Source organism: Mus musculus, chromosome 7, assembly GCF_000001635.26.
Source record: "Mus musculus strain C57BL/6J chromosome 7, GRCm38.p6 C57BL/6J".
NCBI lineage: Eukaryota > Metazoa > Chordata > Mammalia > Rodentia > Muridae > Mus > Mus musculus.
In genome coordinates, this window is record NC_000073.6 from 71,239,071 (window position 1) to 71,266,010 (window position 26,940).

Consider the following 26,940-nt stretch of genomic DNA (forward strand, 5'->3'; position numbering starts at 1 on the left):
TAATCATAGTAATAATAATAACAATAATAATATCTGTGGTTTCTCAGAAGTAAACACAGGTAGTGATCTAGGCATTTGCTGTTTGTTGGCCTAAGAGCATGAGGTTTGATAGTTAAACCTGACACACCAATAATTTCTCTAGCAGTAGAAATATGCATGGGAGGGATCCCACTGGATGTTCTTTTCCCTTACTCCTCATTTCTCAGCTTCTATCCCATGGAAACCTGGCCCTGGGTAATCTTCTTAACTGATGGACCTGAAGAGAAAGGACAGGATAGCATAGGACCATCGCCTTCACTTCCTCTTATCAAGCACACTCGCCAATTGATGTTCTTGGCATCTTTCCACAGTCTCACAAGAGGCAGAACTATTCTGGGCCTTTTGAGCCCTCTTGTCTTTTGAAATGGTGACAGTCTATCTTGACAACTCAAATCAAGTCACCGGTTACCACCCACAGGCTACTGATACAGCCTTTCAGCAAGTTGTAAGGGAACCAAGAAAGAAGAGAATCCCAGACTTCAGGTTTCATTCAACACCACAGCTATGAAGTCTATTGTAGTATTCAAAAGTCATCTTGGGAAGATTCTGTTCTGGCTTAACCAAGCTTGTAGCAAAGGAGACACATGGTGGATGTTATGGCCCAAGCTACAATTAAACAAGAGACATGGTAGATAACATGGTCCAAGCTACAAGGAAAAGAGAGACACGGTGGATGCTAAACAGCAGTGACACATCCTGACGTGTGTACTGGTCCTCTGCCCCAAGTGTCCTCTCGAGGGCCTTCAGTTACTTGCTGTCAACTGCATTCTCAGAATATTAAATGGAAAGTTCCAGAGGAAGGGAGAAAGAACACATAGAGCACTTTTATTAAGCTGCATTTTATGATGGCTCTATTTTTTTTATCTCATTGCAGTCAGTTTCTCATTGTGCCTAATTATAAGTTAGACTTTATCATAGAAATGCATGTATGGGAAAAACAGCACGTGTGGGGTTTAGTGTTTCAGGCATTCAGTTGGGTTGGGGGCGGAGCTTGGAAAATACCAGCTGCTGAAGAAGGCACCTATGTATTACTAAATTCATATCATTATATATAAGCACTAAATGAATATTAGAGAAAAATAATACATAATAAAGAAGAAATTACAAATATCTGGAGTGGTGCACAGAAAAAGTAACTGAAGAACTAGAACGTAAGTTGAACTTAAACGTATCAGTGAGTTTAGAGTAGGGAGGATGGGCCACAGTCATGCCCTGCTTTGTATCACTCTGAGTATAGCTCAGGGCCTGTGTTAGTTGTTTTGCGTGTGCATTCAGTTCTCATCAGATGAGGACGATGAATAGCAGAGAATGTAGCTTTCCAGAGATTACACAGCTAACAGGATGAAAAATGAACCCAAACCTCAACTTGCTCCTTCCTGGAGCAATTGCTCTTTTTAACAGCTCTATGAAAAGCTGCTACTTGGGAGACACACACACACACACACACACACACACACACACAAGCAAAGCAATAGAGGCACACAAACTGCTTCTTGACTAGCAGTAATTGGGAGACAGTGGATAATGTCAATTAAAGAAAGGTTTCCTTGGAAGAGTTGCCAGAGTCCTTTGACATGACAAGCATTTGTCAAATCAGAATGTATTGTATGATTAGCAGAGTAGAAAGCCCAAACTCTGGATGTCATCACCGAGTCTATATCTAAAGACAGCAGCAGATTGCTAATATCCTGCTATACTGCCTTTCAAACTTCTTATATTTTTCTTCAAATATGCACCTACTTCTATAGATGTAGTTTAACAATATTGGAATTCTGTAAATTTTGTAAGTCTAATGTCTATATTAGAGATACAGTGAGACCACCTTTTATCATACACACATTTTCAACATTCTTTCTAATGAAAAGTCACCATACATGCTTTCATTGTTTAGAAAGCTCTTAGCCTTGAATGTTGAAGCTATGTTTTCTTTTTGAAACTGTGATGCCTCTCTTATTGTTGTATAAGTCATTTTCTTCATTTATGAAGAAATATTTTCAAAATATGTTTAAAACTTCTAAATTATACTCAAACCTAAAGTTTTAAATATTTTATTTGAAAAATTTCAGCTTGGTTTATTGTTTTAAATAATTCTTTTATTTTTGAGATGATAAGTATGTAATTTCCCATTCCTTTCTCCTTCTTGCTTTCTTCCTATAGTGACATGCATGCATGTGTGTGGAATGTATGTGTGCATGTGTACAAATGTGTGCATGTACACACACATTCCTAAGTAGAACCTCTGCAGTGTGTATAATTGTATAATGTTATTTACATATGTTTTCAGGGATGACCATTGGTATTGCATAACCAATTGGTGTGCTCTTCCCTGGGGAAGACTATTTCTCCCACTCTCAGCATCCCTTAGTTGTCTGTAGGTTATTTTCTAGACCTCACAGTATTGTTCTTATTACTTTGGCGTGCCTATCATCCATAATCAGCAGATATTTAGACAGTCATGATGGTAAGACTTTATCTGATATTACTAGGGAACACAGTCTCACAACAACATTTACAATCCTCAGGCCCTTAGAAGCTTTCTACCACATAATATATAAAATGTAAATAAATTCAATTCTTGGACCATCCCAAGAACTAAAGACATGGTTGAACTCCTGTGGAGTAGATTAATATTCTGAGAGAAGCTTTACCTCATCATCATCACCTTAGGAAGTCAAAGATGGAGAGTCGGAGAGAGGAAGAGAAGAGATAAAGGGAAAGGGCCAGAGAAAGTAAAATAAGGTTGAATGAACACTGGCTTCCTTCCTTTTCAGTTCTCAGGGTTCAGATACTTGTTGTCCAAGAGCAATGGTTTGATTTTAGCGATGCCCATCCCTGGTGATCATGAAGGATGCTAGCGGGGGAGGGCACTGTTAGTCTTTGTCAAAGCAACATCTTAAATTACTCTCATGGAATGCTTCCATGATCCCTGACAATGCACTTCACTTGGAAGCATCACACAATGAAGGCAACTGCCTACATTTCCATCTCAGCCACTCTGCATTGCAGTCCTGTGGCTGGGGACAGCTCTCCTATGTTTTCTGCAACTTGGTGTCCATGGTGGAACAAGGAGATCACAGTGAAACCTGAGAGTGATTGGATTAAATATCATATCATTGGGCAGTCACACATAAGAAAAACTTTCTTTCCCTTGTCTTTTCCCTATTAGATGACATATGTTTCACTCTCTTCCGAAGAACAAATTTCATTCATTCCAAAAGGCTTTATTGGTGGGCATTGTGAGTTCAAGGCATCATCATGGTCTTATGGTCACTCCTGTCTAATAAAAAAACGGCATCATGTCAATGAATTAGTATTTCCAGGTTTAACAATTGGTACAGAAGTGTGAACTCTTAGATAATTAAAGGGCAAAATCTCTTTGAAGGAAGGGATGAAAAACAAGTAGCCTGAGAGATGCATGTTTGCTGGACAGGAGAATGGAAGTGTTTGCTATCAGTAAGGGTAATCTTGGTCCTGTGGTAGTGAGAAGATTGTTAGTGGTTGGTGTGAAAGTCCTGCACAGAAGACAGATGTTATTTTAAAATGCCACTTCCTCTGCAGAGCCCTTTCTGGGTCCTTTCTACAGGAAGCCCTTGCAGCCTTAGCACTGTGATCCCACCACATCTGTGGGTTTCTTTGACAATTACTACTTCCTGCTCTACATGAGCAATGCTATATTTGTGTGCACATTTTACTTTGATGACACCACTGGCAGGCTGACGGTCTATTGCAGTGTGGTATTCTTCACAGTCCTATCAATGTAAAAGTACATACAGCACATATTAATGCATTACACAAGCATAAAACCTATGGATAAAATCCATTAGATTTCCCATTCACTTTCTTCAGAACAGTGTGTAGTTTCACCCTTTTGCTAGTAGACTTGAGGCTGGGGAGAGGGCATGTTTTTGGTCTCAATGGTTCGTTGATCACTAAGCATTAGTAGGTCTGTGTCACCTTCCTCTTCATCCAGGAAAATCACTGGAGCTGATTTTGACATTGCTATTAAAGAAATGGATTTCTCTAACACTCTTGATTCTTCTAGGACAAAACAATTAATATCTTGCTTATAAGGCCCATTCAACATAGATTTCCCTGGGAAGAATCTGGAGCCAGGTAAGCACATAAAAACAATGTTTTGATGACTATCAGCTACCATTAAAAAGTATCTGTGAACCTGAATGAGTGGTTGGTTAATTCAAGGTTGGAGACAATTAGACTTCCTTCAGTGAACAAATGGTGGAAAGCCTTGTTTTTTGGTCAGATACAAGAATCTACTGTAAAAAGCCTATTGTGGCATAATAACTTTTGGATACTTTCTGGGTTCCTTTTTCTTCCTACACTCCTCTCCACTCCTCCACTTCTCCCCTTCCAAACCCTACCACTAGGTAGGAGAAAAAAAGGAATAGAGGGGAAAGGGGGTTGTGATATCGTAAGACTACTTCCTGTTGGTTAGGGGCATTTAGTTCCTTGGGCAAGTGTGGTCTTCTCTGTCAAGATATGTAATTTCTTCTTTTCATATCTTCATTCACAACTACTTGACAAACCACAACCAACAGCATCCAAGCACCAGTTGGCCACCCAGCCCCTTCTATTGGAGCTCTAGCCTTTATATAACCTCTGAAAGGTCCCCAGAATTCCAAACATCACACACTTGCAAAACCTATCTGCAGCTGGCAAAATCAAATCCCTGCTAGAGCACGAGGCATATCGTAGTCAGCTGCTGTGGACAAGCTGAAGCAGCCACTTATCTCATACCTGGGATTAAAATGAAAACACATTCTTACAATATTTCTGTGTTTTTAAAGAAACCAAAATTCTCATTACACTATAGGGCATGTTTCTATAATCTCAGAATTTTTACAGGGGGTTTAAGATTAAGAAAAATAATACTGTGGGCTAGCTCACTTAGAATACTCAGTGTAGCAGAAATAAGAGAGATAATGACTCCACCAAGTAGAAGATAAGAGCTGAGACCTGAAAAAGTAAACCTCTATTCTCTGAAGTTGCTTTCATAAGGTACTTGGTCCTAGATAGTTAAACTTAACCACTGCATCTTCCAAATGGAATCTGTCAGTTGGAAAGGAGGATCAGAAGTGGCATTGAATCTGGCTAAGCAATATGGTTCTGGTGAACCAAAGAATATTCTTCCCTCTCATGTCTGTCTGTAGCTAACCATGTAGTCATACTTTGTTTTGGAACTAGTAATGAGTAGCTATATGTCAAATGAGCCATAATGACTCAACTAAACCTTCTTGGTGCTCATAAGAAATATCTGATTAACTCATTAGGCAGTTGCTTTGATCAGACTGAAAGGTAGGATGACTTCTTAGACATGTAACTGGTTTACAGATTGTCATGGCTAACCTCAATTGGCAGCTTGGTGGTATCTTGAATCATTCTCGAAAAAAGTATCCAGGGATGTCTGTGAAGAATTACCTAGATTGGCTTCACACGGCTAGGAAGACACACCCTGAATGTGGCCATCACAGTTCCATAGCCTAGAATCTCAGACGGGATAAGAAGATAATGTTAGCAAGCTGGAACCGAGCAGTTTATGGTTTTGTTGTTGTTGTTACTGCTGCTACTGCTGCTGCTGCTGCTGTTGTTTGGTGGGGGTTGTTGTTGTTTTTGTTTGGGTTTTGCTCTCTGCATCCTGACTCTGCAGTGTGACCAGCTGCCAAGACCCATGACTCCATTGTGATGATGGACTGGACCATGGAAGTGTTGACTCTTCCTTACTTGATTGCTATTCTAATTTGCCTTCTATCACTGTAATAAAACCCCATGAGCAAAATTAACCAGAGGAGTAACAGGTTAATTTGGCTCAACCATCCCAATCACAGTCCACCATGAAGAAAGTCAGAGAAGGAACTCAAGGCAAGAACCTGGCTGTAGAAACTGAACTATAGGCCATGGAGGAGGAGTGCTGCTTACTGGATTGGTCCTCACCACTTACTTAGTTTGCTTTCTTATGCAAACTAAGACCATCTGTACTGGGTGGGTACTGTTACTGCCCATCATGGGCTAGGCGTTCTCACATCAATCATTAATAAAGAACATGTCTTAAGGATACGCCTAAAGGCCAATCCGATGGAGGCGAATTTTCAATTGAGATTCCTTCTTCCCAGGTGTATATGTTTGTGTCAAGTTGGCAAAACTTAGCACAGTTGCTTTCATTAGGTATTTTGTTTCAGCCTTGAGACAAGTAGCTGATACGCTGGGAAGCTTAATTTGAATAGAACATACCACACTTGCTTCTTGGTTGTGGCTTACAATTCTATTAATCATTCCAAGCCTGTCAGCCCCTGTGTTATGCCAACATTTATCTCTTCTATTCTTTAAAATTAACTTGACAGGATCCTCTAGCTTCCCAGTCCTTAGATATGAAAATTTACTGCTATAGTTTGAATGAGTATGCCAAAATTTATGCTAGAAACTAAATTCTAGGTACATAGCAGTATAAAGAGATGAGACTTTCAAGAATTGTTACACTTGTGAGTGCTCTGTCCTTAGAAGAGAATACTAGTGTTATTAGAGGAGTGGGTTAGTTAGCAGAAGAATAAATTTGTTACCACAGGAGTATATTTCTAAGAAGAGAACACATTTGTTCTCTCTCTCCCTGGTATTCTGTGTTGGCTTTCTTTAGAATGACTCATGCTACATATAGATCCCTGGATCTTGATCTTGGGGGTTTCTCAACATTTAGAATGAGAGAATTTTTATTTCTCTTCTTTACAAATTATCCAGTATGTGACATTTCCTAACAGCAAATCAAAACTGATATTGTTAGTTTATCCTATTTTAAAAGCCAAAGTTTCATATTGACTTTTTAAAATTTTTCTTCCTCTCTTCAACTGCCATGAGAACAGAAATAATCCCATGTGCTTGGATTATAAAAGAGATTCCCTCCCAAATCCCTTTATAGTCTGTTCTAGTTTGGTTTCTGCTGCTTTGTCAATACATTAACCACACCTAAATTAAGGAGGAAAAGTTTGTTGCATCTGAGACTGAAGTAAGAGTCCTTCACTGAGGCTAGGGAGGTGTCTTGGTTCAGTATCTATTGCTATGATAAAACATCATGCCTTAAATCAGCTTTGTGAGAAAAAGGCTGATTTGGGTTGTATTTCTTGATTACAGTCCATCATGAAGGAAGCCAGGGCATAAAAGTAAAGCAAGAACCCCCAAACCAGGAGCTGAAGGAGAGACCATGGCAAAATGCTTCCTAGCTTGCTTCCCTTAGTGTTCTCACTTACTTTTCTTGCACAACCTAGGCCTGTGTAAATAGACAATCCAGAACCTGCCTCACAGCTATGCTCATAGGCCATTCTTATGAGGCCATTTCCTCCTATGAGATTTCCTCTTCCCAGCTGAGTTGACACAACTAGGAAATTACTGTGACTTTGCTTGAATCTGTCCAGGAAGAATTGAAAACCTATCTCACTTGTCCATCGTTGATGGGATTTCTTGTGCTGGGGACTGAGGAGACACCAGACAAAAAGAAAAAGAGAAAAAGAAAGAATGACTTGCCCAAAGTGCAAGTGCTCTTGTCTGGCCTTGTCTTTGGCTTCAGTAATTCTATTTGAAAGATGTTTAATATCATATAGGTCAGTGGTAAGCCACTTGCTCCAGAAGTGTCTGCATTCAATACCCTGGGCCAGCATTCCTTCTGTTCTTATTTTCCAAAAAAAAAAAAAAAGATATAGTTTACCATAAAGCAGTATTGCAAGATCCCACCTACTCCTTTAATGTCTCCAGAAGTTCTTATCCCTTCTCTTTTTGAACTGATCTGGCAGCCTCTTGATTTCCCTCTAATTCCCTTACTTCCTGACAGAAGATGTAGGAGACCGATGTCCTTTGTACTCTGTGAGGACAGGGGCTCTGTACTGGGAGATAGTGGTTGCATCTTCTTCCTAGAAACAGGATACATCCCAGACTACCCTCACACTCATGGGCTACATAGCAATCAGTTTCCTAATACCCTTCCCACTTTCCAGAAATTCTTTGGACTAGTAATGGACAGAATTCTGATAGACACTCAAATTCATATAGACACATGCCAAAGTCACTCAAAAAGCCTGTCTTCCTTCTCTGTTGTGATAAGCTTAGACTATGTTACATTTCTCAGATCTAACAAGCCCTTAGCTGAAGGGTAATGAGTCAGTTCTGTTCTCTGAGTACCTACTGTTTCCTCCTTAAAAGTCCCCATTCTGCCTCTCAATCAACTGTGAAGGGGACAACTGCCTTCTCCTTTACACCTGATTCCTCAAAGCCAAGAGTTTGTCTTTGTAGATAGAGAAGGAACATGAGCAGTGGCCATCGCTTTAGGAAGGTATCTGGTCCCACATCTTGATGTTTCATTTGTGGCTTGCGATTATGGAGAACCTACAACTTGTGTCTTTAATGATGTCTTCACTGCCTAATTAAGAGGACTATAACTCACAATGTACATGTATGAGCTACCCTAGATGGGTTTGGTTTGTAAGAGTAAAGCAAAGCCTTGAGTGGCTTCTAGTTCTCCTCTGTTCAACATCATGCCACATATGGAATGCCAATGTACTTAGAATCTTTCAGATCAAAATGCCCAGTTAGCAGAGACTTGGCAATGCTTTCTCTCTCTCTCTCTCTCTCTCTCTCTCTCTCTCTCTCTCTCTCTCTCTCTCTCTCTCTGTTTGAGCTGAGATTTTCACAGATGCAGGCATGATTTTGACCACAGTGTCCACTCATGACCTTTGGTTTGTTCTTGCTTCTTGTATTTAGGGTTATCAAGTCAAGCACATGAACAACTGTAACTCAGCAGAGCAGGGTCTGTTTGCAAGGGTCGACTAGGTACATACCACCTCCTCAATTCCTATTGACTGCATCCTCTCCTTCAGCAGCCAATGCCTTTCTTCCTCCTTTCTCTCCTGCGTCCTTTGGGACTGTCCACAATATGTCTTAGGCAGCACAACTCTGTTTTTTTGAGCCTTACTGGAAATAGGCTCAGTGCTGACGGGATCTGACCTATTGGTGGGTGGAGGGGAACAACGGGTCAATGCTGCGTTTGACCCTTTGTTCTGCAGACTTACTTCATAGCTGAGCAGTCAAATTTTGATTTAAACTTCCTTTTTTCTAGGCCTTAGATTTGTCCCTTACCTTGGAGCATGTCCCCTTTGCTGAGCTCATACATTTTTATTTTATTTGATACTTGATGTTATGCTTGGATTATAGGGCTTTCATTCAGTAAAGGTTCTGTAACAAATTGTTCTTTTGTATGATTGCCAAATAACTCAGGCTAAAAACATACTGGGGGGGAAAAGTCCAGATAAAAAATTGAAATGAAGGCAAAATTAGGGGCCTGCTAATAAAAATCAAAATTTTCTTGACACTTTTAGTCAATGCAAAAATAATTGTGGGAATATAAAAGGATTTTTATGGTCAATTATTCCTGTCTCAGTAAGTATCTATAATCATAACCCCCTCAGAATAGGCAATAATCTTTACGCAGAGAAGTGGGACTTCTCATAGAACTATAAAGAAAGTAAAATGTTATCACATGCATGCATAAAATATATTAATATTGAAATGTGCTGGCCGTAAGGTCAGGTGGATAGACACTTCTTTTTTTCCTCTACTCAGGAAAAAAAAATCTCCTAGGTGACTTTATTGGGCTGCTGACATGCAATTGATCTGTATTATTCTTAGCTGGCTAGAGTCTATGTATCTAAATGCCTCTGATAATAGGTATTACAGTATTAGGTAAGAGCCTCCATGCAGTCGCGAGCAATATCAAAAGGGTAGAATGTGTAGAGTAAGGGAGATTAAGATGACACCAGAGAGCATTGAATGAGGTGTCATTTTACATTTACAGAGACAACGAGGAAAGTTAAGACAGAAGGGAAAAATGCCCCTTTCACGCCAGCTGCCCTTAAAGGTTTACAAATGATCTGTTAACAGAAATGAGTTTCTCTTGGGCTTCAGACACCATTTATTATGCTGAGAGAGAGACAAAAAGGAGAAAGGAAAAAATGGCAAATTATGCTTATTTGAAGGCAAAACGCTTCCATCAGCCGCATGATGAAAATATACCCAAGGTGTCAGCCAGATGTTGACATGTTAATATTTTTCATGAGGTCTTTCACCGGGGAATGAGTACCAAGAACTTTTTGGGTGTTCTTTAGAATGTGGATTGAAATGCATTGTTAGGCACCATGCCTAGCCTGGGAAATCACCAATCCCATTTGATGATGGAGAGGAAGAGGAAGTGTATCCTAAATAGGGGGCTTGAACCTCGATTCCCTGGCTGCCTCCCAGACGTCTTCAGCTACGAATGGGCTCATCTGATCTCTCCCAGTCAATTTCATCCTGGAAAGTGGCCAGTGGGCCTAGTTCATGACCCAGTGATGTCATTATAATTCATTCTCCCTCACCAGAAAGACTTCGGAACTTTCCAATTTACAATGGTCCTTTTTAATAAAGAAGGGTATCATGTACAGAATTTTAAAGGGTTTCAAATGATTTATCTTTTCTTTCTTTCTGTTACAGCCTCAGAAAGGCTTATCTTATTTGTAAGAAGACTGGGCTATCAAAACCATTTAAAGAATTTATGTCTTTGTTAGAGAGCATGGTATATTTTATAGGTCAAAAGAGGGTAACTAAAGGGTAAGGGAACAATGTGTCCAAACAAAAAAAAATCATATTCATAAATAAGGGAAGGGAATCTGAAGTGTAGCAGGACTTATTCAATGTGTCATCCTGAATGCTCACATAGGAATTCTGAGCAGGAAAAGGACGAGCTTAGCAATGCCGTCTGTGGTTTCAATCTGGTAATTTACAAGATGAGGGAGGAGCCCAAGAGCTGATGGAGTCAGACATGAGTCCTTTTAGAGCAGGGGCTCTGTCATCTGTGTGTTCAGTCCTTTCAACACCTTTTGTGGACTGAAATCTTCATTGATGAAGATCATATATCACTTGAGTTCAACATTGGCCAGTAAGGTCCAGGCCCCGACCTCACCTCCCTGAATTGGGTTAGACCTCCATACTAAAATGAGCTTAGCTGAGATGATTTTTGCTGATCCTAGGCATAGATCTTGGAGGCTCTGGGTAGTACAAGCTGAGTGGATGATCAATGCATTTGTGGCCAGCCCTGTAATTTAACTTGCTCTGTCTGGCAGTAGATGTGGATTAGCTAAAGAGAGGTTTGACTTGTAATCTTCTTATCACCTTGTCCTGGAGTGTCTGTGAAGAGCGGGACCTTCCTACAGGTATTCCCAGTTGAGGGTTAATGCAGAGAGAGAGAAATTACCCTTTTGTGTATCTGGTTGTGTGACCTGATAAAGCCTTCTCTGGATACCTTGCAAGCTCTGGCCTCTTACAACCAGAGTCTGCTTGTCTTGAGACTGAGCCAAATGTCTTTCTCCTAGAAGCTCATTAACAGAAATAACGTGTTGTAATTATAACACACTGGGAGAAAGTGCCTATTTTTTCCCCTTAGCTTTATCCTGAAGTGTGGAATTCCTAACTGGATCCTCACTACTAGACCGTTACTAGTAAGATACCTAAGGCACCAAGATCAGGATGCAATGGTAGGATACTACCAGTACAGTTGGGAAGATGGGGAGCCTGATAGGTGAAATGGCATAGGATACATGAGTGAAAGAGGGCTGGGGTAAGGGCAAAAGAAGAAAGAATAGGAAAGAAAACAAGAAGGAGAAAATAGAAAAGATGAGAAATAAAAAAGTTCAAAATTCCTGGGATGTGCAAAGCCATATCTTGAGTTCTAGTGAAATATCTGAGAGTGGTTTCCAGAAATGGGGTCCCCCAACTTCTGATATAGTCAATCCCCTTTCTTTATAGACACCTGAGTAATAATGACAAGATATTCGGATATCAGGACAGCAGTAACAACCAGAGGGGCAACATCTTGTTATAGCTGTTGACATGAAGAATTGAGCAGAGCCAGAGAGCCTTATAGAAAACATTCTAGTAATGAGGATTATGAGAGTAATCATGAGATCATTGTCACAATTAAGTTTATAGCAACTGCTGCTGTTGCTGTAAGCCCTAACAACATGGCATGTGTCTTCCTCAAATATGTGTGTGTGTGTGTGTGTGTGTGTGTGTGTGTGTGTGTGTGTCTGTAGGTAAGTAGGTCTATATGTCCAGATCCATCTAGTCATAGAACCCTGAACACACCTGAATTCATATAAGCACCAGTGGAACTGTAGATGTCATTGCTCATAAATTCCTTACAAATGTGTTACTAATCTCTTGATTAGAGAGCTGAGGCTCTTTCTAGAGTACAGATAGCTTATAGAACTTATGCAAGAATATGAGTGCACATATGTGTCTGTCAACATCTGTTGGGGGATTGGTCCCAAGATTCATCCCAGACAAGAAAATATATACATGCTAAGTTCCTTTACAAAAATAGTATAGTTTCACATAAAGCTTATATTCATATCCTTTCCCACAGATTAAATCATCTCTACATTATTTTTAATACCTAATTCAATGTAAATACTATATTGATTAGGGAACAGGGAGAGAAGACTTTATATGTCCCACATTGGTTCACTTTCCTCAAACGCTATTAATTCAGGCTTGAATAAATCCAAAGTTATTAAACAACCCATGTACAGGGAAAGATACCTGTATTAGAAAACTTTGATCATGTTGCCCTGAATTGAAAACACACAACTCTCTGTAGTGTCTATCATACATATAAGTAGAATAAGTATAATGGAAAAAGAGAACTATTCAGTGAAGGGAGAGAAGCCATAATTGTTAAAGATTTATTAGAAACAAGATCTGCACAGGCTTCTTGTGCCACTTACAGAAGAGGGTGTTCTGCTGTATGGGCAATAGGGGTGCAAATGCAGGGGAATGGGTTAGATCCATGTTGATAATGGATAGTAAGCTACCAATGGAGGATGAGACTCCAATGGAGTATTATGAGATAGTATGAAGTATGCTGAATCATGATACAAAGAAAGCTATAAGGTCTTTTCTGAAGCCTGTCTAATGATAGATATGATGGGAGGATGTTATAATTTCACATGTAATATGTGAACAATTAATCAACATAAAGAGGTAGATGGAATTAGTTAAATTGCCTTTTTAAAGAAGCTATTGAAGAATTGATTCACTCTGTTCACTCTGCTCAGTATTAAACTAAAATCTACATATTTGTTTTTATTATATTCGAGAAGTTAATTAAATTCAGAAAATAAGGAAATTATAATATCTAAGTACTTGTGTTTGTTAGCCAAATACAACTGGCACATTTAGGTCTAAAGCCTTACTCAGTTGCACAAAGAGTATGATTTGGATGGATGAAACTTATGTGCATAATTTGGCTGTGTAAATGAGAAACATAGGGGCTGGAGAGATGGCTCAGCAGTTAAGAGTACTGAGTGTTCTTCTGAAGGTCCTGAGTTCAAATCCCAGCAACCACATGATGGCTCACAACCATCCATAATGAGATCTGATGCCCTCTTCTGGTGTGTCTGAAGACAGCTACAGTGTACTTAGATATAATAATAAATAAATCTTTAAAAAAATGAGAAACATAAACTTGAATTTAGCTACTTAATAAATAAGTCTTTGTAGAGGGGAACATAGTCCTGTTTACGTATTAGCTGTCTTATATACATCTCTAGGAAAGGAGTCTGCTCAGAACTTCCCCAGGACTGTGGAGGATCTGACATACACAGAGAAGGTATACAACACAATTGTTCCATTTAAAGTCATAACTGTCTCAGATATGAATTTCATCCACACATTGTCAACCTCTTTGCTCTGTGCCATTCTGGACAGCATGACCAAGGACAGTTGTAAAAACTTTCAACTGATTATGAGGAAGAGCATTCTAATGACTGAAACTTTCCAAAGATAGCATGAATCTCTCTAGGAGATGGTGAGTTCCCTGCATCAGGAGTCATTAAACTCTGCTCTGGGTAAAGACAATCATATGTTAAATCCACAGAGTGACACTGCAATATCTGGTTCATAAAAACAATAATGACAGCAGAGAGTTATTGAGAAGTTACTAGAAACCAGACATCATGTACTGTCTCAAAGAACTTAACACCTGTGCTGTGTGGTTACAAAGTTCTTCCTTTATCACAGGTAAGATGCAGAAGTGGATGCTCACAGTCAGCTAGTGGATGGATAACAGGGCCCCCAATGGAGGAGCTAGAGAAAGTACCCAAGGAGCTAAAGGGGTCTGCAACCCTATAGGTGGAACAACAATATCAACTAACCAGTACCCCCCCCCCCCCCAGAGCTTGTGTCTCTAGCTGCATATGTATCAGAAGATGGCCTAGTCAGCCATTAGTGGAAAGAAAGGCCCATTGGTCTTGCAAACTTTATATGCCTGAGTACAGGGGAACGCCAGGGCCAAGAAGTGGGAGTGGGTGGGTAGGGGAGTGGGAGTGGAAGGGTATGGGGGACTTTTGGGATAGCATTGGAAATGTAAATGAAGAAAATACCTAATTAAAATAAAATTTAATTAAAAATTAAAAAATTTAAAACATAAAAATAAATATAAAGCATCTAAAAAAAATTTCTCGAAAACTGAATCCAAGAACAAAAAAAAATGATGAAAGAAAGAAAGAAAGAAAGAAAGAAAGAAAGAAAGAAAGAAAGAAAGAAAGAAAGAAAGAAAGAAAACTGCAAGCAAATGTCAAGGCCAGGATTCATTTAGCCCCATATTTTTAATGACTACTCTCTACTGCATCTTAAGTTAGCCATAGTAAGAAAGAGACCTCCAAGGTCAGTTCAAATTCTAATGAGCATTGATCTTGGATGTTACACTTCACAGGATTAGAATAGTTGTTTGGAATCTGATCAGGGTTCAAATCCTTATTCTCTCCTAGTTACGATCGCAGACCCATAGGTGATATGTTCATTCTCTCTGAAGTTCATTTTCTTCATCTTTAAAATTGGGGTCACAGTGCTTAATTTATGGCATTTTGAGGATTAAATAAGACAATGTATGCAGTGTCCAAGCATGACACCTAGAATTGCTTTTGTCGCTAACAGAAGGTGGCTACCACTTTAATGTCCTGAGTCATAAAATATTATTAGAGTAGCATTCTGACCTATATGCCATCTCCCCTGCATTTGCATCAGAATATTTTTGAAAGGTTATTGAGTTAGACCAGGCTTGAGTCCTCTGTGAGAATAAGCATTTGATTCTGTGCTTCAACCTTTTATGCAGTAAGCAAACTATTGAAAAGCTAAGGCCAATTTAGAGAACTTATTTGAAATATACATAAAAGGAAAAACCATGTAGAATCAAGAGTAAACAAAGGCAAACAAAATCTGCTAAAATTGGCTAAGAGCAGGTAACTCATGGAAAGGCCATTTGGTGAATAAATGTGAAAAAACTTGTTCAAAAGTTGTTTTTGTCCCAATCCACTAAAATCAGCAGCAGCAGCAGCAGCAGCAGCAGCAGTGCCATTCTCACAAACACTATCACCACCACCATCACCACCTCCAACATCACCACCTCCTCATCACCTCCAGTTTTTTCCAAATTACTATTATTATATATATAATAAGATAATATATAATGTATAGTATATATAAATGACATATATCACTTAGACATCACTTAGAAGGCTGGGGCCTAGCAAACACATAAGTAGATGCTCACAGTCAGCTATTGTATGGAGCACAGGGCCCCCAATGGAGGGGCTAGAGAAAGTATCCAAGGAGCTAAGAGATCTGCAACCCTGTAGGTGCAACAACATCATGAACTAAGCAGTACCCCGGAGCTCTTGACTCTAGCTGCATATGTATCAAAAGATGGCCTAGTCGGCCATCACTGGAAAGAGAGGCCCATTGGACACGCAAACTTTATATGCCCCAGTACAGGGCAACGCCAGGGCCAAAAAGTGAGAATGGGTGGGTAGGGAAGTGTGGGGAGGGTATGGGGGACTTTTGGGATAGCATTCTAAATGTAATTGAGGAAAATACGTAATAATAATAATAAAAAAAGAAGATATATTGTGCTGTCTTAGAGGTATTACAATCCTACCCAAATTCTGCTTTACATCATTCTTATGCATTTAAATAATTTAAAATTGTAGTTTTTGCCTGACATTTTGATGATCATTCATCAATCTCTATCTCTCAAAAGATATTATCATGTACTGAACTCCAAAGGAAGTATGGCAGATCCTAAGCAATGTGCAATGGAGGCGAGTGTTGCTTTTAGAAAAACACACATTGAACTGTTTACAACACTTTTTAAAAGTTTCCATCACAGAAAATTCCCTTAGTGTGTTTTACACTGACAGTGATGTTTCCTGAATTGAATTCAGCTCTTTCAGCATAATTTGATGCTTTTGTTTATTATAGTCTATAAATTCTTAAAGCCTACATTAAACACTTGTACCCAACACAGAATAAGACAAATGGTCACGACACATGGGGTTATCAATACATTTGAGTATATTTATGTTTGGCAGAGTCAGACATCCTGTCTGCCTGTTTATAGATACTCATGTTTATGTTAAAATAGTGTATACACAGTAAGTGTATGTGTATATGTAGAGTGCTTCATTATGTCTTTTAATGTATTTGGGAAGATTTATTATATGAAAAGGACAACTTCCTATTAATTATTTTCTACAATTTCAAATAAGAAAATTGCCATTATTATATTCGCTAATATCTTCCAACAAACTTATTAATGAGGCCTCAAGTAGCTTTTGAGTAAAATAGTTAAAACATTACTCCTATGCCCAAGAAAGCACATTTCTTGAAGAAAGGCTCTCAACATATTTATATGTGTGTGTGTGTGTGTGTGTGTGTGTGTGTGTGTGTGTGTATAGTGTGTGTATACAGTTACACACACACACACACATGTATTGCAGAGTGAGTAAGTAAATAGCAAAAATGTATTAGAACTGGTGAGTAGGAAACATGTTAGAAGCAAGAGAATCCTTCTGTGTTTGCTGTGTATTTGTGAGTTTGAGGAAATTTTCCACAGTGAATACAACATTAAATTTGACATTAAGCACTAGTAGACCTTTGGTTGTGTGGTAAGAATGATATCTTTAGAGGGAAAGAAGAGACAAGGTCTAGGAGGATGCCTTGTAGGCATGAGGATGTGAGTTCAAGCCCAGAATTCAAACTCTTGCTAAAACAATAAAATAAAATTAAGTATGATAATGTGTATTTGTAGTTTGAAGTGGCTGAGGACCTCCACATGCCTCTATGTGCACCAGAATATATGTACATATATATTAAAATAAGAGAGCATTTCATATGTGAGCACTGAACATAATGGAGAAACTGGAGAGAGAGCGAGAGTAAGAGAGATATAGATATTTCCACTTCTTAGGCTTAGGCTCCAGGAAAAAAATGAAGGAAGGTTGTGCTGGTTAGACTTACCTGTCAGTGTGGCACAACCTAGAAGCATCTAAGTAGAAAGTCTCAGTTTAGGGATTGTGATTGGACTGCCTGGACCAGAAAAAGTTAAAGACCACTTTGAGCAACTTAGAGGAACTCCATTGCCATGTATATAGGGGACGCATAGACTGAAGCTCAGGGGCAGTGTTAGTCTAGCCTGTGCTGATCCTGAGCTCAATAATCAATGCTGAAAAATAAAAACGTCCATATATATACATGCATGTGCATGTATTTTATATACATATTCATGGGGTATGTGTATATATATGCATATATGTGTGTATATGTATACATATATATATATATATACATATATATATAAAGTATATAGAAAAAGTACCATAAGGTGGAAATGCAAATGAAGTCTGCTATTAAAAGCTTATGCCAGCTGGGCGTGGTGGCACACGACTCTAATCCCAGCACTCGAGAGGCAGAGACAGGCAGATATATGTGAGATTGAGGTCAGTGTCATCTATAATGCAAGCCCAGGACAGTCAGGGCTGTTACAAAGAGAAACCTTGTCTTGAAAAACAAAACAACACAACAAGAAGTTGTGTGTCATTGCACAACAGATAGTATGAAACTAAGTCAAGGCAGACTGTGATAAGGAAGCCTTGGGTACCACAGTCTCAAGCAGCCATTAAGAAACAAGATTGAAGAATGCCTATAGTAAGGAACACAAGGGGGGAAAAACGAGAGATGTTGGGAATGTTGAAAATGTTGGGGGACAAATGGTGAAGCAATGCCAAAAGTTAGAGAACTAAATCCTTGTAAGTTAAGTGTAGCCTATGGGAAAAATATTAGGATCATTTTTGAGAAGACCCAAGTATACCTCTTTATAAGAAATGTTTCTTTAAAGATAGATTGAAAGTTAAAACTACTCTTACATCTGAAATGCTGACAATACGCTATTCACAAAATTCACAGGAAGCCATGCAAATTTATTCTCATAAAACCTAAGTAGATTCATCAGCGACATCCACACAGTGATGGAGACACTCCACTATGCTATCTGACTTAAGGGAACATGCACAGGAGTCAGAGACGAAAGACAGAAGTTAGAGCCCATTACATCTCACATATGCTTTGGGAGTTCGTCCAAATCAAGCAACCATGAGACGGTTGAGCTGTGGCCTAGAGATTTCAAGGCTTAGCATTGAGGACAACATCTCCTCCGACCAGCCTCTGACTTTACCTGTTTCTATCTTTCTCTCTATTTTACCATGACACATCTAAAAATGCACACAGTTTTCCATCCATACTTATGTTTCATAAATCCTTTCAGAACCAGCCCAGTGCCTTATACATAAAATAGTTTCTGACTTGTGGGAAATGAAGATACTAGCTTTTCAAATTTGTTGGGTTGGGCTGACTTTAACCTGCTGAATATATTTAAAAAATTAATTAGATTGGTTCGTATACATTTTATTCCTATGTCAAAAGAAGAATGCCACAGGCTTTAGAATTGCACACCAGTTTGTTCTGTTAATCTAGAGAAAATTAATAAACTAATATTGTAGTCTAACCTGAAAGAACAACTGAGACTAAAAGAGAGACTGCTGACTGAATATTATAGGATGTTAATTCTTGCTGTGTCTTTTTGTTTAGATTTTGTTTTTGGTTTTTTGCTCATGCACATGTGTGTCTCTGTGAGTAGATATATAATACATATGAGTACAAGTGCGGTGCCCATCAAGGTTAAAGGTGTCTGATGCCCCAGGAACAGGCAGGCGCTACAGGCAGCTGGGAACTAGCACCCTGATGTAAGTGCTAGGAACTGAACCCAAGTCTTTTTGGAAGATCACCATGAACTCTTCAGTGCCCAGGTATCTCTCTAGCCCTTGCTTTCTTCTAGTAAGAAAACCTCTAGTTACACCTGGGTACATGGCTACCCAGTTTCTCTTGTAGGCAATGAATGAGCTGCCAAATGTACATAGCTAATTCCCATACACTGTGTCTTTGCCTTCCTCTGTTGCGATACCTGGAATCCACATGAGACACTGGGGCTTGACCTGCCATCTGCCTGCCACCCTATGCTGTGGACCAGTGAGTCAAAGACTCCTGATTTAGTGATACTTTAAATAGTAAACACATAGTGGGCGACCTAGACAGTCTTGTGTTTATAGCTCTGCCCCTTTGAGCTTCTCCAATTGTCCTAAGCCTACTAACCATAACAGGAACCTGGTAAGTTTTCTAATAACAAGATAGGATAATTGCATAGTACACTATCAGACACAGCATTCCTGCCAAATTCAGGTAATTGTCTAGTATGTTTTTTTTTTTTCCTCAAATTTTGACTTATCCAATGAATCTCCTTCCGCAAGAGCGTCATGTTCCCAGTGCTAGTTAGGGAATATCATCATTTCCTATTCTTCAAAGTGAAGCTTATTTATGACATTCACGCTTTCAATTCTCTAGACTACCGTCTTTTACAAACCCTGGCGATGACTGTGGTTAACTTTCCTCCACCAACTCCTCTGAATACACTTGAATGTTTCCCCCAGAGCACACTTTTCATTTTGTTTCCTATTTTCAGTTGTAAATTGGAAAATATATTTCACAGGATACTTAGAGGAAGAAAGAGCTGTGTCCTTAAAAATCACGACATAGCATCTCTCTGACATAGTTTATGAAGTGATCAAATTTTATGTTTTTAATCAAAGTGGACAAAATTACAGTATAGATGGCCTATGCCTGAATATAGATGAGCCAGTGGGAAAATGGTAATGTAGTCTTTACAAAGCATTTATTATTATTAATTTTTTACTACTATTATTATTAAGTAGTAGTATTGAAAGAGATTATGTTTCTCCATCTATGTATCTATCTATGTATAGATCTATGTATCTATTTATGTATGTATCTATGTATCTATGTATCTATCATCTATCTATCTATCTATCTATCTATCTATCTATCTATCTATCTATCTATCTATCCATCTGTCTGTCTATCAATCTATCTAATCATTTAATCAATCAGGGACTCATGTAGACCAGGCTTGCCTTGAGTTTACCATGGAGATAATGGTGACCTTGAACCACTGGCCCTCCTGCCTCTACCTCCTGAGAGCCAGCATCACAGGCAAGCAGCACCCACTCCACTTTATGCAACGCTGGGGAACAAACCGGGGCATAGTCTGAGCTGTATCCATTGCCTACCCATTTTATTTCAACTTCCCCTTATCATATTTTCCATGGAAGTTTTTCTTAGTTTCTCTATCTCACAGATAATTTTCTTACCAGTGAACACCTTTTTTTCCCTTCATTTACCTTCATTATCTTGCCATGTCTTTTGAATTTTGACTTATTGCTCTTTTCCACAGATGATGCAAAATGCAAATAGAATCTAAAACAGCAGAGTAATTGCAAGCATGGAGGATTTGGCAGCAAAGCAGCTCCTTGCCTTGGGGACTTCATCTCCAGCCCCTCCTCTGCCCTCCTAGGGGCCTGCGTGGTGAACTTGTTAAGAAACACACAGCATAGAAGGGCCCTAAAATTAATCTCCCCCAGTACATTAGGGAACACTTCGCTGACACGTGCTGTCCCTGTCAGCCCTAATAAAGAGATTTTTACCTGTATTTGCCTATTCAACACTTCAGCCCCTCAGCCAATTTTGGAAATTATTTCTGATTTATGGCTCTCTCTCAAGCGGGTGTCACCTTGCCTGTCAATTATGCCTCAAAGCAGATGCTAAGTGAATGCTGGCTGGTGAAATTAATAAGGGAAACCTTTACTCAAAAACCTACAAAGACGCTTGTATAGGGATCACTCAACCAGGCAGTGAGGCAGAGGCCGCCTGTGATATTTCTAAGTGGGACAGAGGAATGTGGATGACTTGGTACCACACAGAGCTCTAAGAATTGTTACCCCTTCAGTCTTTGGGGCTCAGCCTCTTATGTGCTCAAAGACCACTATCAAAGCAGTCATTTACCCCAGGACTCTGAGGTGAGACTTGGAATCATGTTTCCATTTGCTAATAAAGATATACTATTCTGTTTCAGTAGAGACCCAAGAAATTTAAAGGGGGTGTGCACATTGCTTTTCTTTTGATACCAACAAATCATAAACTTTATCATATGAATAACTCTCACTTGGCATTTCTCTGGAGGAGTTGAAATCCATGGTCCTGTCAATGACCGGTGATAGAAACTTCCAGCAAAGATTTACAAGCTGCCTTCAGTAGTGCTGGCCACTGCCATTGTATTTTCTGATGTGTGAACATGTGTGTAAGTTCTTGTCCATACACATGCGTGTGTATGACAGACACAAAGCCAACATCATGTTCTTCCTCTCTCACTGTACACCTTATTTTTTGGCACAAGTCTCTTTCAGAACCTTGACATCACAGGTTACCTAGACAGGCAGGCCAGCAAAACTAGAGATCTTTGTCCCCCAACCACATCCCCAGTGCTGGGATGACAGGTATTCACCACAACACCAGGTCTGTGATGGTTTGTATATTTTTGGACCAGGGAGTGGCACCATTTGGAGGTGTGGACTTGTTGGAATAGGTGTGTCACTGTGGTTGTGGGCTTAAGACCCTCACCCTAGTTGCCTGGAAGTCAGTCTTCCACTAGCAGCCTTTGGATGAAGACATAGAACTCTCAGCTCCTCCTGCACCATGCCTGCCTGGATGCTGCCATGCTCCCACCTTTATGGTATTGGACTGAACCTCTGAATCTGTAAGCCAGCCCCAATTAAATGTTGTTTTTTATAAGACTTGCCTTGGTCATGGTGTCTGTTCACAGCAGTAAAACCCTAACTAATACAAGGTCCTTGCTAGGAATCAACCTCTAGTCCTTATACTTGCAGGGCAAGTACTTTCTGACTGAGCCATCTCCTCAAACTTCTAATCAATCATGTTGAGAATTGGGACAAAGAGAGATGATGTCATATCCAGCTAGCAGTTTCCAGAGTGGCTCACCAGTGGTTCAGATAAAGAACTAAAACTATAATGCCTGATTCACTTTTTTCTCACCCTTAAATATATGACCTATGACTTTCATTTCATAGTCTCTCTTTAGGTTAATCAAGGAATTAAATATAATCTTTCTATAGGAGGAATTTAAACAGAAACCAGTAAACTTTTCTAGTTATAACAATCGCCACTCTTCAAACTCATCTATATTTGAAGAGTTTTGATAATGACAGATGGATTTTTGAAGGGAAATAAATTTTTTGATAGATGTATATAAAACAAGGTAACATGCAAAGAACTATTCAAGCTGGATAGTTTACATGTGCAAATCAGGCAATGCCAGACTTAAGCCGGCATGGCCCTGCTTCTCTCCATAGCACCCTTCAGAAAGTTCTTCCTAAGCCTTGAACCACAACCTTCTCCATCTGAGGATGGATTTTCTATACTCACAGTGCAGTTCTTTTCCTGAATAGAAATGCCAATCTCTTCCCTTTGTAGAAAGGAAATATCATGCAGAATTTCTGTGGGTCCACAAGGATCCATCAGGGTATATCTCTAACATAATTTTATCTTGCTCTGCTAGAACCAATGGGAATTGGTGTGAAAGACTGTACAGCAAAGAAGGAAGGGTCTGCTAATGCCACAGAATGTTCTATTTCTGTATATTTTTGGAATCATGGCTTTCATTTTCCTTAGAGAATGCTCATTTATCTACAAATAGAATGTTATAGGGATACTTACATGACAACTTCTATCTTCCATACATTGTGAAGCTAAAATAACTTCAGTGTGGACACAAGGCTGGAGGCAAAAGAGAATGATAAAGAATAAAACTTTGAAATTTCATGGAATCTTGAATCAGAATTCCTTTATAATCCTCCTCTGATAGACAGCTTAGCCAAACCCACAGTTTCATTTAGCTTCTTTTTGCCAATGTTCATGCCTTAACTTAGATATTTTTCAGCACTGTAAAGATTATTTGAGAAGCGGTTATGATTTACTACTACAGAGAAAATATTGGAAATCAAAAAGGTTCAGTTTTGACCAGGGTTCTCACACTTACATGGCTGAGTTAGTTCTGAGACTGGCTTTATGACTCCTCCAATGCCTGTGTAGTGGTTAATGACAACTGTCAGCTTAACAAGACCTTGAATCACCTGGGTTATCTAGATTTCATCACTTGAGGAAGACCCATCTTAATTACCAGTATGACCATTTCCAGGGATGAAGGATGCTGGACTGCCCAACATGCAGAATGTGAGGTAAGCACTGCTAGCTTTAGTTCATCCCTCTGGTTCCTGGTTGTGGATACAATGTGTCAAGTTTCCTGAAACTCCTGATGCTTTGTCCTCTACACCATGACTGTTTATACACTGAACTGTGAGCTAAAATAAACCCTTTCTTCCCTAAAATGCTTTTGTCAGGATATTTTATCACTACAGTGGAAAAAGAAAGTAAGACCATCTGTGTACATACAGAGCAACAACAGAGCCACTTAGAGCATGAAGACCCATCCCTACAATCTCAAGTGGTAGGAAAGGGCTAAAGAAAGTGAGAAATAGAAACAATGGAAGTGATGATCATGAAAGCTAAGGGAGAGGTTGGGGGAAAGAAGACATATATGCAGCATCCCACACATTTGTAAATGAGTTATATAGTTCAGAGATGATGATTTTACAAACTTTTAACCATTTTCTCCATGTCCCATGCTATTTATCAATGGATATATGTAAGGAAGAGATAAATATAACCCTTGAGGTATACCCACTAAGAGACTAGTAACCATTCTCCAATTACCAAAACCCAGGATTTATTTTAGTGATGAATGCAACATACTTAAAAGAGTCCATTGAAGATAGAGAATACTCGTAAAACTTGAGTTTATGAAAGTAGAGATTGTTTTTCATATATTTCCAAAGCTTTGAGTGTCCATCTCTTGCAGTTTTGCCACTTTTCTAGTAGGTTCTTTCATAAGCTTGTTCATTATCAGCCACTTCATTATTATTCCGTGAGATTGACAATGTGCTAAGCTGGGTCGCAGTTCGTAGAAATGGTGAGGTTATGAAACATGCCTTTATAATGTCCATCCTTTCATACTGGGAAACAGTGTCCAAGCTAGAGAAATGCTCTCTGGAGATGGCTCTTTCCACCATTCTGACAGCGGCAGTTTGGGATGTTGGTGGGATCTGTCTCTCCAATGCTTGTAATAAGCCAATCTTCTACTTACAAGTTCAGTTTTAATCACAGATCAGCCATACCCTGGTTGCTAGGGACTCAGAGAGCCCCAGGCTGCTGGATGCATTATGTCATCCAACAGACTTTTTGCCTCATGTCCAAATGTAGAAGAAGAAAGGGAGGGGGTGTTAATAAGAGAGAACAGCGGTATAAAGACAGGTACAGATCATTTCAATTCCCGTTCTTCAAGCCAGGATTGTTCCTGCCTTAGGGATCTTGTAGTCAGTTATTTCCTGCTTTGAGTGGAACAGATTACCTCTCACCTCTGTGGGTCTTGGGTCAAGTGTGACTTCTGCTAGGGAACCTGACCTGATCTAAATCTAAAGCAGCCCCAGGTCTCCAGGTCTCTTCACCAACACATTCAGTCTTAGGTTATTCTAGGATTCCATCACTACTTAGAATTACATTTCTATGGCTGGTCTTTTGTCAATTTCATTACAAGGTAGACTCCCTGAGATAAGGCAAACCTAGATTTTCATTGAGAAAACAACATTCCATTTGTGGACTAAGTGGATGAGCTCTGGATCCGTCACTAAAATGGCTCTTGTGCCTTTTCTTGTCCTTATGTCTATTTTTATAAGCACAGAATAAACATTATTATTATGTAATTGCAGAGTACATGGGGTCATGACTCAGGGTCACAAGCTTGGACAGTGCAGCTGTGGTCATGTTATTTTGCAAATTCCATGACCTTAAAATGGCAGGGTTAGGAGGCATCACAACACCCAGCTCAAAGTTAGGAGCCTGTTTTCTCCACAGCAGAATCTTAAAAAATTGGGTCACTTTGTTCTCAGTTTATTAGTATAGTGGCTTGATGGGCTCTAGACCTTCCTCTATGAAGCAAAGCCTGAGATGGAAGGAACATGCATTCTTATATGCCCTCTTTTTAGCCATGTTGAGTCTGGTATCCTCTTCCAAGAAAGAGGTAAGAACTAGTGTTTTGCAATTGCCCAACCTTCATCAGCATTTGCATTTTTTGCTTCAGTACCTCCTTCCATAGTCTAGATCTTTACTCATTAAAAGGCTGGTGTTTGCTGGGCAGTGGTAGCACATGCCTTTAATCCCACTTGGGAGACAGAGGCAGGCAGATTTCTGAGTTTGAGGCCAGCCTGGTGTACAGAGTGAGTGTCAGGACAGTCAGAAACCCTGTCTCAACACCCTGCCTCCAAAAAAAAAGAACAACCAAGGCTGGTGTTTAACTTCTTGCCTGGCATGTGGAGGACCACTATTCTGTGGATGCAGCCACATTGCCCACCACACAGAATTCAAGGTTGTGAACCAGATTCCTTGGTCCTCCAGTGTGCTGACTGTCTCCAAGCAGTTATGGTAACTATCTACCTTCTGCCCTCCACGGTGGTGAAGGGAAATCTCATTTACAATAATTTCACTGCAAATTTTTAAAAAGTACAATTTCTTGATATTATCTAACAGATATACTGGTATTGATTTGAAAACAAACGTGTAAAAGACTCAATGTTGATATTCTCTAACCAGGTCTCAGTATCCATCCTACCAGTCTTTTAAACATTATTCACAGCATGGCATTATTCATTTCTTATAGGTATGCTTATTAAAAAGCAGCTAAATAGATGTATGTAAAGGATGTGCTAACAATGAAAAGGGAAAAAGAATTTTATACAACAGTCTATCGCTTCTCAGACTTATATACATCCCGAGACTTGAGCCAACCATCCTCTGTGTTTTCCCAGTCAGAGGCAAGATCACACAGCAAAGTTCAAGGTACCTTGTGTTGCTGCCTCTTGAAGCCACTGTATACAATCCCATCACACTGCATCTCTGGAACTGCTGACCAGGAGGTGATGCCAACGAACCTGTCTATGAGATCACAGAGGGATTTACAGAGGCTGAAGGTTTTGTGGGTAAATAAATTTAACAGCACACAAATGAAGTAAAGATCTGATATTTTTTTTCCCATTGGATATACAGAGACACCCAAGCGGAAGCTGGCTTGAAGAATAAGAGACTCTATGAAAAGACTGGAAGTCACAGGAGGTGTCTAATACTTTGATATCCATATAAACACACATGCACACATATATAATAGTGTATATATGCATGCTTACACAGAGAGGACCTGCCTGGCTGGTCATGAGTGAGACATTTTTCACAGGCAGCAAGTGTTCAATAAAACCTGTGTATACCCTCCAAAATTCAACCTGCCTGTGATTTTGCATAGATTATGTCAGGCAATGTTATTAGCCAATTGTGTAGTTAACCTCACGCGTAACTTTTATTGAGACAGTATTATTTGGTACTTATATATCAGAAAGCTCTTGGTATTCAAATTTCTGCTAGGCTTTAGAAAGGAGAAACTGGAGTTTTATA

At 39.4% G+C, this 26,940-nt stretch overlaps 1 long non-coding RNA gene across 1 annotated transcript in view; it reads right to left on the reverse strand.

Moving 5' to 3' along the window:
- Gm36212 overlaps positions 1–26,396 on the reverse strand; it is a 30,822-nt gene extending 4,426 nt beyond the window's left edge. The window contains exons 1-3 of the long non-coding RNA XR_882211.2: positions 26,339–26,396; positions 23,101–23,160; positions 5,404–5,537 (exon numbers count right to left, since the gene is read on the reverse strand). This is a non-coding gene — a long non-coding RNA (predicted gene, 36212). The remainder of the gene's footprint in view (positions 1–5,403; positions 5,538–23,100; positions 23,161–26,338) is intronic.
- Between the last annotated feature and the right edge of the window lie 544 nt (positions 26,397–26,940).